The sequence below is a fragment of the Ascaphus truei genome, unplaced genomic scaffold (assembly GCF_040206685.1).
Source record: "Ascaphus truei isolate aAscTru1 unplaced genomic scaffold, aAscTru1.hap1 HAP1_SCAFFOLD_481, whole genome shotgun sequence".
Taxonomy (NCBI): domain Eukaryota; kingdom Metazoa; phylum Chordata; class Amphibia; order Anura; family Ascaphidae; genus Ascaphus; species Ascaphus truei.
The window spans coordinates 97,391-110,137 of NW_027456812.1; the positions used below are offsets into that span (position 1 = coordinate 97,391).

The following is a 12,747-nucleotide window of genomic DNA, read 5'->3' on the forward strand; positions in this document are numbered from 1 at the left end:
CAGACTGTTTTGCACACCATCCCACTGTACAGTATACAGTATGTATTGACTTATCGTTCTTTAATAAAGGAGATATTGCGTTTTGCTTTTTTTGTGAATTAAGAATTTGTTTTTAAAACATGTGACTGAAAACCATACTGACTGACAAATGTTTTCACACATGTAGCAGTAAACCATACACCTGTTGATGTTTTGAATTGCTGTGCACTTAAAATGTTTCAACATTGTACAGTATTTGTAAATAAATGTTTTTGTACTTACTCCACCAATAAAAGAACATGTTGATTTGTTTTACATTGTTTCCATTTTCTCCTTTGACAGTGTAAAAAAATACAGTGTTTCTAGAATGTCGAGGCATACTGCACTGTTCTGTATACTGTAGACATGCTCAGTATACTGTTAGAGTACTAAAAAAAATAGAAGAATAGAAATACACAAACTGTACTGTACAGTATGTACTGGCACTGTATACTGTAGAAGACACATAATGTAAGTGATACTGTACATGTAGAATAAATGCATAGTTTTATTTTTCTCGGGTTTATTACACAGTATACTGTACGGCCGGAAAACATCAGCATACAGTACTGGTTCAGGTACAGTATTCTATCCTAATCAATAACATCGGCAAAAAAACTGTAGACGTGGGGTTTTAAATCCGATTCAGCAAAGTGCATTGTTACACAAAGCGATATTATCCATCGAAATCCCTCCATTAGCCGTTTTCTTTTCTGAGGAAAAACAAAAAGAAAAGTTTTACTGTAATGGTCAGCCCCCTAAAGAAGTTCCCAGCCAGTCCCACCAATAATTTTCTCGGGGGGCGTCTCCTGTTCACATGCGCACGCGCCTACCGTCGATGTAATGACAAGCATATGCGTTTCAAGAAGGTTCCAATGCGCATGTGCCTAGCGTTCCACCAATTGTTCAGTATCTGCAGCACAGTACTGGAGAAGCCGCTCAGCCAATAATATTGCTTACAGGAGAATCGCTTGACTTTTGAATCGCACCGATATTGATACTGTATTGTCAAAATAAAAAAAACACAGAAAATAATACGGCAACAATACTCACCATAGAATTTCCCATTCAGCTGGCGCCGGCGCAGGTCCACTGCCAGTCCAGTGTTCTTGATCATCCACGTCGATAGTTTGCAGCGGGACTAGAACACCCATAGTCAGCTGATGAGGCTGGAAATTGCTTAGGTACAGTACATGCAAGCTTGATCGAAACTGCACGCGAAATCCGGCTTAGGCTTGCTGGATAGACAGCAAGGGTTGTCACTGACGGTGGGACCGTTTTTAGAAGCCGGTGCTGGTGCTGGTGCATTGCTTGGCAGCGACTGTCGTTTCTTAGTTGGTTTTAACACGACCCTTCGCCTTTTGCCGTCTGCATGATCATAGATACAGGAAAAAGCCGGTGATACACACCAATACCCTCCAACAAATTGTGGCTCAATACGATAAAAACAGGGATCGCTACATAACCTTTTCCTTATTGCACACTTCCACGTATGAGGAGCTGGTGAAAATTTGTAAAAGTCATAGTTTTCGATAAAATACTGATAAATTTGAACAACTGTTGCCATCTTATCATCTGTTGCATTAATCGCGGACCATATCAAATACGCGTAACTTCTGTCGGGTTTTTAGAAAACGGGCTGCACTTGAACACTCATGGCGACATCTCTCTGGAGAATACTGTAACAGAAACTGGTCTTTGTCTTTCTTTAATATGAAAAGCCTAAATTCATACATTTTTGCAACCTCTTCCTTCAGTCTCAAGACCAAGTTACAATAGCACACTGTGGTATCTTTTTTAAACGAAACACCTGCAAGTCGACACATTACTGAAGCGCATGCGCATTACAATTCATGAATATCTGCCATCTGGCGGACACGTGAAGAATTGCAACCTATTAAATCCGAACCATTCTCAATAAACGCATCAACCGTGCGTCAACCGCGCATGACCCGCGCATGACCCGCGGCTGAGAACGCAAAATGAATGCGGCATGCTCCTGGTGAAGTGCGTTGCATTCCAGGAAAAAGCCAGGGAAAAACCGGCGATGTGTTAGAATAAAATGAGCCGCAGCAGTATGTGCATATAAGATTCTATGTGTAGAATGACTCCAGTACTTTATACTCCATTTTGTATATTAACTTCTACATGGTTTCAATTTGCAAAATTACAAATTGTATTTTGTATTTCACAATGTACAAGCAGAGGTCACGAGAAAATAATTTTGTGAGTGACAGTTAATTAACTGCACTAAATGGCCATTGTCATAAAGATGGGTATCTTGTGATTATAAAAATAGTTTTTCTATTTTAGAACAAGGGAATTCTTAATTTAGAAGAGAAGATTAATAACATGAGTAAACATATTACAATAAATATTGTTCTAAACATTAATCATTGACTGAAGAAATGAAAAACACTTAGGGCCTCATGCAGAGAGCAGCGCAAAAAGTGAAAGCGGCATTAATTGGCGAATTCTGCCTTGAGAAAGGCAGAGACCGTCAAGTATTAAAAAAAGCGCCATTTTTTTTTTTTTTTAACAGAAATTCGCCGCGCGGCTGGAGAGATTCTAATCTCTCCACTGTTTAAAAACGGCCGTATGCAGAGAGCCGCGAATGCCATCTAGTGGCTGTTCGCGCCAAAAAAATGGCGCGATTTTCAACTTTTTTCCTCTCCACCAAGCAGCTGGCGCTCCGCGGCCGGTGGAGGAGAAAAAAAAAATCGATTTCTTTCCCACTAGTTTCAACAGCGCTCATAGCGCTGGTTGAAACTCTCCATATGCAGAAAGGCAGTTTTATGCCCTTTCTGCATATGGAGAAAAAAACTCCCCAATAAAGCTAAATTTTCTTCCCCTCTCCAATTCTAATTAGCGCTGCTCTCTGCATGAGGCCCTTAGACTGCAGCAAATTAAAGGAAATAGGCCATTAATATCAACCAAGCTGAAGACTGTCCATTCACGTGCCTGTTCAAAGCTTATGTTGCAGCAGAAAGAATAAACTTAGAATTGTTAACAAAGAAAGAAATATGTCTCTATCCATTCAAACTGAGAAAAAAAAAAAAAGAATCTCAAACATTTTTTACAGCATAATTTGAGGTGAACAATTATACAAAAATAGGAGCGCATGAAATGAAACCAAAAGAAAACCGAGGGGGATCGCGGGGCAGCAAATGACGCCAAGGGAACTGGTTACATCCTCCCCCTGGTAAAACCCCAACGCCCTCGCTTGGGATACATAACTCAGATAACTATATACAGCAGTTATATAATGAAAATGCGATCTGTATGTTTGAAATGGTGCTCAAAAAGTGCTGGGACTGTATTTAAAGGGAGGGAGTATTGCTGGGTAATCAACTATTGAGTGATTTGTACTTGTGCCTTTAAGAGGGCATAAGGTACCCTGAAGGTTGGAGTGGGTTGCCAAAAGACAGCCCACCCTTTCCTCATTAGGTAGCCCCAGGTATGGTACTCACTGTAGTATTCTTATTCCTTCCCCAGTCTCCCTTCCAGAGCGTGCAGCTGTAGTGGTAGAATATGTATCCAAAGCCAGAGTGTGCAGCGCACAGCAGTAATGAGGGAGCAGGTCTTGCAGAAAAATAAGTCCTTTATTTAACAATCATGGTGTGGGACAGCAGCAAACCTTCAACGCGTTTCGTTCAAAGGAACTTTATCAAGAAGTGCTGTGTGTTTTAAAAGCAACAATTTAAATACAGCTGGCTGCCTGGTTTCGCGCCAAATCGTGACGTCATAATATATGTTTAACCAATGAAAATCATAGTCCTCGCGCATGCGCGCGGCGCCAGACACTCTATGGTAAACTCTATGATCAGACTAATCCCCGCGCATGCGCGCGACGCCAGAGTGCCAGGGATCCCACTGCTATTGTCAGCCGTGTAGGACAGGAGACACATGCCCCTCCGGGCGGGTCTACAAGCACAAACGCGCCTCTGACTAATGCAGGGTGACGCCCCCTCCTCCATGACTCGCGCATGTGCTGAGGCTTCCCCATATCGTAATTAAATAATTAAATCATTTCCACGCCATATATCAGGGTATTAATGATGTGATAAGGTGAGGACTGATAATAGTAGGCTGGGGATATAAGGCAGTAAGCTGTACTGGGATTGAGAAATACATATAGGCAAAATATGGTTTATATGAATGCATACAAAATCAACCATAAATACTTTAAATAACAAAGAATGTATAATACACTTTTAGTGAAAAAACACTTTTAAAGAAAAAACACTTTTAAAGAAAAAACATATAACAAGACAATTTATTATTAAAAATAATATATATCAAAAAACATATATATATTAAATGATAAAATCAAACAATAAAAACATTTAAAAAAAGCAACAAATGTGTCTTGTGCCTTAATTGAGCAACAGCAAATTGCATGCCCTACTGGATGAAGATAGCCATCATATATGTTTATTATTCAAAACATTTCAATCAAATGTGGAGTATAGTACATGTATATGTCATATTTTAGACACCTTAACCTGACTAATAAAGATTAATATGAACAATATTATACATCAGGCATAAGTGGTTTTATTATAAGACAAGAAGTGGATACTAAATAAGAAATACAACTTATGATATTTCTAAATTGAGTTTACTGAAAAGATCCAAGAAACTGATTCTAGCTATTAACATAACTTAAATGATTGGGACAGAGTCTAAATATATCTTCATATATCTTCATGGAGATGTACATGGATTTGTTTTGATCATACTATATATTGTGTTGTGATCATACTATATATTGTATAGGGGTATGAATACTTCCCAATGAAAGGCATGTGATCATATTTTTCAAATCACTTTATGGACTGAGGTATAGTGTACTGTATATATTATTTTACCAAGACCCATAACACTCATTTAAGAAAATGGTTAATATTCCATTCTACATTCATTCCATCAGGGAACCTTGTTCTTAATGTAAATATCCAGTAAGATTCTCTACAATCTAATGTTTTTACAGTGTTACCCCCTCGTTCTTTTCTGATTATCTTCTCAATGCCCACAAATGAGAAGTTGCTGATGCCTCCCTGCCTACATTCCGAAAAATGTTTAGAAACAGGGTGTTCCATGTCCTTTTTACGTATCAGCCTGCAATGTTCTTGCATTCTTATTTTTAATGCTCTTGTGGTCCTGCCGACATATCTCCTCCCACAGCCACAAGTGATAAGATACACTACAAATGTAGTATTGCAATTGATGAAATTGTGTATAGTGTGACGTTTGTGTGGACTGTGGGAAAAGACATGCCGTGTGGGTTTCATAAACTGACACATGTTACAATGATTGCATCTAAAAGATCCTTTGATCACAAAATGATCTGAGCTCTTAACTGGTGTTGATACTACACTTGGTGATAAGAATGTAGCTAATGTCTTGGCTCTTCTATATACAAATCTGGGACCCTTGTCTGTATATTCCTTAAGAATTGGGTCCATCCGCAATAATTCCCAATGTTTATTCACAATTTTGTTTACTTGACTGCTTGATTTGCTATATTGTGAAATAAACAACGGACATATTCCGTCCTCTTTATTGTCTCTTTTTGTTTCAGTGTGTACACCCCCCTTCCTCATTCTGGACACAGACGGCATTACTGATGCACGTTCAATTTCCTTAACCTCCCGTAGTGTACTATGGAGGGTCTCCTGATCATATCCTCTCTCAATAAATTTGTTTGTCAGCTCCTCAGACCGAGTCACGAAACTGTCAAAAGTTGAACAGTTCCGCCTCAGTCTGAGGTACTGACCCTTGGGTATTCCCTTGATCACTGATCTGGGGTGGCAACTGTCCGCTCTAAGAAATGAATTCCGAGAATTTGGTTTGTTATAAATGTCGGATTGTATTTTTTGATTGATGTCAATGTAAAATAGAATGTCCAGGTACTGCACCGACACACTTTATTCGAGCAAATACCCGGTATGTACCTGGCAGATACCTGGAATGCGCCGCTCCTCACCTCTGACAAGCCCCGTTGCATTTGCCTTCCCAGCCTGGGTTCATGCCTGGCTGATGGGCGGCTGATCTGTTAAATGATAATGATTAGGATTTAATAGGCTGCAATGCTTCGCGTGTCTACCAGATGGCATAAATTCATGAATTGTAATGCAGTTTATATATATATACTGTGCAGTATTGCAGCCAGCGGGAATAAAATGCTTCAATCCCTGCTTGGAAAATAACTCAATGTACTCGGGCAGAAAACAGTCACAAACCTCAATACACCCGGGTATACCCGAATTCGTGGGACTAGCCAAGCTCGAATAAAGTGTGTCGCCAGTGTAGCTAATGTGATGAGTATGATAATTAATAGTGAGTTGAATATCAAAAGTGTTATTGTTTAAGTATTCTATAAATTCTAATAAAGTGTCAGTGTTCCCGTGCCAAATGAAAATAAGATCGTCAATAAAACGCTTATAGAAAATAATATTGTGCCTATAGGGATTTGTGCTACCAAAGATAAAATTATTCTCCCACCACCCCATAAAAAGGTTGGCGTAGGAGGGGGCAAAACTTGTCCCCATTGCCGTCCCCCGAAGTTGCAAATAAAATTTGTGATCAAAAAGAAAATAATTGTGCGTGAGTAAAAAAAGTATTGATTCCATTATGAACGTAGTGGTAAGTATTGAGCTACCTGGACATTCTATAAGGTGGCGGACAGCCGTCATACCCAGATCATGTTGAATGATCGAGTACAGGGAGACCACATCCATAGTAACCCACAAGTAGTCTTGATCCCAACTAATATGTTGTAATTTGGTCAGCAGGTCCCCTGAGTCCAGAACAAAGGAGGGCAAATTCCTAACAAAAGGTTGCAAATATGCATTCACATATTGAGACAAACCATCTCCCAAAGATCCAATACTGGAGACTATTGGCCGACCAGGAGGGTCGACCAAAGTCTTATGGATCTTTGGGAGATGGTGATATATGGGAATGATAGGATGGCGATTGATAATGAAGTCTGGTTCATTTTTAGTCAAAACATGTGTAGCTGTCCCAAGATCTACAAGCTCAAGGAGTTCCCTCAAAAAACAGTCTGTGGGGTCCCGTGGTAGCACAGAATAGGAGGACAAATCTCCAAGTTGGCGAAATGCCTCCTTGAAGTAGTCAGTTCTATTCTGTACCACCACAGCACCTCCCTTATCAGCATTCTTTATTACTAGCATAGAATTCTCTTGCAGTGACTTAATAGCAATTCTCTCCTCCTTATTAAGGTTATCGTACCTTGAGGGGGAAAAGGAAAAACCCTGAGCTAGCAATCTGAGATCACGGACCACAAGGTTCTCAAACATATTCAGATATGGACCTTTAGCAAAAGTGGGGTAAAAAACAGATTTCTCCCTAAGCTTTGATTCCCAATCTCCTAAAATGTGTGTTTGTGTGTCTTCTAAGGTGTTACCCTCCAAAAAAGGAGATCTTCCATATCCCTAAGTAAACAATCATCTCTGAAAGAGTCAGGAGTTCCTAAATTAGGGGAGGAGGATGGCAAAAGAGAAAGGTTAGATGTTTTACAAATGGTTAAATTAGGTACCTCACAAGGTACTTCACCTGGAGTTGTCACCGTCTGAGGCCCACCTCCACTATTCGATTGATGGAAGAATTTTTTTAAAGTAAGTTTACACACAAACTTATGGACATCGATCACTACACCAAAGAGATCGATGTCCATAGTGGGGGCATATTTCAATCCTTTATTAAGGAGTGAGGTCTCAGCAGGCGACAACTCTATACCCGATATGTTAATGACATTATTGGTACAAGTTAGTAATTCTTTTTCCTTTCGTTTGCTCTCTTGCCTCCCGTGTCTTTTCTTCCCCCCCCTCCTTGTCCTCTTTCGTCTCTCCTGAACATAAGATAGTTTTTTGATTGTTGGTCAGTTTGGTAAGTGTCACTCTGTTTCGCAGCTGTAGGTTCCCCCCGGGTCATGGAACCGTCTGATGGACGCCATATATCACCATCTCCCAAAGATCCATAAGACTTTGGTCGACCCTCCTGGTCGGCCAATAGTCTCCAGTATTGGATCTTTGGGAGATGGTTTGTCTCAATATGTGAATGCATATTTGCAACCTTTTGTTAGGAATTTGCCCTCCTTTGTTCTGGACTCAGGGGACCTGCTGACCAAATTACAACATATTAGTTGGGATCAAGACTACTTGTGGGTTACTATGGATGTGGTCTCCCTGTACTCGATCATTCAACATGATCTGGGTATGACGGCTGTCCGCCACTTTATAGAATGTCCAGGTAGCTCAATACTTACCACTACGTTCATAATGGAATCAATACTTTTTTTACTCACGCACAATTATTTTCTTTTTGATCACAAATTTTATTTGCAACTTCGGGGGACGGCAATGGGGACAAGTTTTGCCCCCTCCTACGCCAACCTTTTTATGGGGTGGTGGGAGAATAATTTTATCTTTGGTAGCACAAATCCCTATAGGCACAATATTATTTTCTATAAGCGTTTTATTGACGATCTTATTTTCATTTGGCACGGGAACACTGACACTTTATTAGAATTTATAGAATACTTAAACAATAACACTTTTGATATTCAACTCACTATTAATTATCATACTCATCACATTAGCTACCTGGACATTCTATTTTACATTGACATCAATCAAAAAATACAATCCGACATTTATAAGAAACCAAATTCTCGGAATTCATTTCATAGAGCGGACAGTTGCCACCCCAGATCAGTGATCAAGGGAATACCCAAGGGTCAGTACCTCAGACTGAGGCGGAACTGTTCAACTTTTGACAGTTTCGTGACTCGGTCTGAGGAGCTGACAAACAAATTTATTGAGAGAGGATATGATCAGGAGACCCTCCATAGTACACTACGGGAGGTTAAGGAAACTGAACGTGCATCAGTAATGCCGTCTGTGTCCAGAATGAGGAAGGGGGGTGTACACACTGAAACAAAAAGAGACAATAAAGAGGACGGAATATGTCCGTTGTTTATTTCACAATATAGCAAATCAAGCAGTCAAGTAAACAAAATTGTGAATAAACATTGGGAATTATTGCGGATGGACCCAATTCTTAAGGAATATACAGACAAGGGTCCCAGATTTGTATAGAGAAGATCAAGACATTAGCTACATTCTTATCACCAAGTGTAGTATCAACACCAGTTAAGAGCTCAGATCATTTTGTGACCAAAGGATCTTTTAGATGCAATCATTGTAACATGTGTCAGTTTATGAAACCCGCACGGCATGTCTTTTCCCACAGTCCACACAAACGTCACACTATACACAATTTCATCAATTGCAATACTACATTTGTAGTGTATCTTATTACTTGTGGCTGTGGGAGGAGATATGTCGGCAGGACCACAAGAGCATTAAAAATAAGAATGCAAGAACATTGCAGGCTGATACGTAAAAAGGACATGGAACACCCTGTTTCTAAACATTTTTCGGAATGTAGGCAGGGAGGCATCAGCAACTTCTCATTTGTGGGCATTGAGAAGATAATCAGAAAAGAACGAGGGGGTAACACTGTAAAAACATTAGATTGTAGAGAATCTTACTGGATATTTACATTAAGAACAAGGTTCCCTGATGGAATGAATGTAGAATGGAATATTAACCATTTTCTTAAATGAGTGTTATGGGTCTTGGTAAAATAATATATACAGTACACTATACCTCAGTCCATAAAGTGATTTGAAAAATATGATCACATGCCTTTCATTGGGAAGTATTCATACCACTATACAATATATAGTATGATCACAACACAATACAGTATATAGTATGATCAAAACAAATCCATGTACATCTCCATGAAGATATATGAAGATATATTTAGACTCTGTCCCAATCATTTAAGTTATGTTAATAGCTAGAATCAGTTTCTTGGATCTTTTCAGTAAACTCAATTTAGAAATATCATAAGTTTTATTTCTTATTTAGTATCCACTTCTTGTCTTATAATAAAACCACTTATGCCTGATGTATAATATTGTTCATATTAATCTTTATTAGTCAGGTTAAGGTGTCTAAAATATGACATATACATGTACTATACTCCACATTTGATTGAAATGTTTTGAATAATAAACATATATGATGGCTATCTTCATCCAGTAGGGCATGCAATTTGCTGTTGCTCAATTAAGGCACAAGACACATTTGTTGCTTTTTTTAAATGTTTTTATTGTTTGATTTTATCATTTAATATATATATGTTTTTTGATATATATTATTTTTAATAATAAATTGTCTTGTTATATGTTTTTTCTTTAAAAGTGTTTTTTCTTTAAAAGTGTTTTTTCACTAAAAGTGTATTATACATTCTTTGTTATTTAAAGTATTTATGGTTGATTTTGTATGCATTCATATAAACCATATTTTGCCTATATGTATTTCTCAATCCCAGTACAGCTTACTGCCTTATATCCCCAGCCTACTATTATCAGTCCTCACCTTATCACATCATTAATACCCTGATATATGGCGTGGAAATGATTTAATTATTTAATTACGATATGGGGAAGCCTCAGCACATGCGCGAGTCATGGAGGAGGGGGCGTCACCCTGCATTAGTCAGAGGCGCGTTTGTGCTTGTAGACCCGCCCGGAGGGGCGTGTGTCTCCTGTCCTACACGGCTGACAATAGCAGTGGGATCCCTGGCACTCTGGCGTCGCGCGCATGCACGGGGATTAGTCTGATCATAGAGTTTACCATAGAGTGTCTGGCGCCGCGCGCATGCGCGAGGACTATGATTTTCATTGGTTAAACATATATTATGACGTCACGAATTGGCGCGAAACCAGGCAGCCAGCTGTATTTAAATTGTTGCTTTTAAAACACACAGCACTTCTTGATAAAGTTCCTTTGAACGAAACGCGTTGAAGGTTTGCTGCTGTCCCACACCATGATTGTTAAATAAAGGACTTATTTTTCTGCAAGACCTGCTCCCTCATTACTGCTGTGCGCTGCACACTCTGGCTTTGGATACATATAATGAAAATGCAACCATAAAATACAATCTTAACACATCAATCGACTTTAAACGATATTGCATAGTTCTGTGAGCATCACAATTACAGATTGGATTTTGCTCCGAGAACACTGCTGAGCCTCATAATGGGGTGCTCCAATTTGATCATAGGTTACCCGATTTGGAGGGTACCTGACTCTTTGGCTCCTTCTGAGCTGTTCTTCTGCAACTCTCTCAGGGGAGTAATAAACACAGTCCTGAGGCTCAGCCTCTTCCCTTGAGGGGAGAAATGTCTCTGAACAGTCTCTGTTTGGCACAAAGCACGGGCTCTGTGGATCCAAAGGCTGGCCTGTTGGTGCCACTTTAGTAGGCGTTAGCCTACGGGGCCCTTTACCCGTAGCTCCTCCGGGAGATGCCCCTTCTGTGGAATAGTCCCTTTGAGAGGGTCCTTCCATAGGGTCTTCAGGAGTTTCAGAGTGGGTTTCGTTATTTACAGTCTCTTGACCCATCTCTGATAAGTCGGACTCACCGTTGAGCGGTGTGGCCAGTATTTCTGCTTCCTCATCTCCCACTTGTGGAATGGGGAGAAGATGGTTATGGTGCCATACCTTTACCCGGCCTTCAGTTTCTTTGATGCGATAGACCGGGAGGCCAGGCATCTGAGATTCTATTTCATATACACCGTCTCTCCATCGGTCGGCCAATTTGTGTTTTCCTGGGACCCCAGATTTCGAAGAAACACAGCGTCTCCAGGACGAAGCTCCCGATATTTGACCTTATGATCGTATCGCCTTTTATTGTCAGCATTCAGCTTAGCTGTAGACTTGTCAGCCTATTGATAGGCCTGCTGCAAGCTGTCTTTAAGTCTTTGCACGTATTTGAAATGGGTAGCATTGTGTATCCCATCCGTCGAGACTCTAAGACTTACATCCACTGGCAGTCTCGCCTCTCGTCCGAACATGAGGAAGTATGGGGAGAATCCAGTTGACTCGTGTCGGGTACAATTGTACGCATGCACCAGGGCCTCCACGTGTCGACTCCATTCAGTCTTCTGAGCTCAGTTTAGAGTTCCAAGCATGTCCAGTAAGGTCCGATTAAATCGTTCTGGCAAAGCGTCTCCTTCGGGATGGTACGGGGTTGTTCGTGATTTGGCAATGTTCAGCATTTTGAGCAATTCTCGGATCAGAGTGCTCTCAAAATCCCGACCTTGGTCTGAGTGAAGGCGGTTCGGAAGACCGTAGTGAACGAAGTACTTCTCCCATAATATCTTCGCCACCGTGATAGCTTTCTGTTCTTTAGTGGGGAAGGCCTGTGCATAGCAGTTGTAAAGGTCCGTGATGACCAGCACGTTGCATATTCCTCGGCTATCAGGCTCAATGCACAGAAAGTCCATACACACAAGGTCCATGGGGCCAGAACTTTTCAGATGGCCCATAGACGCTGCTCTGGTAGGCAGGGTCTTGCATTGGATACACCGCGAACAACGGCGACAATGGCATCTTGGGCCAGAAAAAGCGGTCTCGGACCAACCCAAATGTCTTCTCTACATGAGATGTCCATGCTCATCATGTAGGGACTTTAACACCATGTACTGTAAGTTCCTAGGGAGGACTAGTTGTCGTCGGTCCGGGTGGTTGTGATATTGCACCAACCTATAGAGTAAACAGTTATCGATTTCGAATTTGTCCACTTCCCGCATGAGCGAGGCAACCAAGTCATTGGAAGCACGCTTCA

The 12,747-nt window shown here is 40.5% G+C and overlaps 1 protein-coding gene and 1 long non-coding RNA gene across 2 annotated transcripts in view; both read right to left on the reverse strand.

The window, feature by feature from the left end:
• LOC142484954 (cytochrome P450 2C18-like) overlaps nucleotides 1–12,747 on the reverse strand; it is a 75,755-nt gene that overhangs the window by 25,747 nt on the left and 37,261 nt on the right. The window lies entirely within an intron of this gene.
• On the reverse strand, nucleotides 507–1,732 carry LOC142484960 (uncharacterized). Its single transcript, XR_012798317.1, has 2 exons — nucleotides 1,072–1,732; nucleotides 507–731 (listed from the first exon to the last, which is right to left on the reverse strand). It is a non-coding gene; the product is annotated as an uncharacterized LOC142484960 (long non-coding RNA).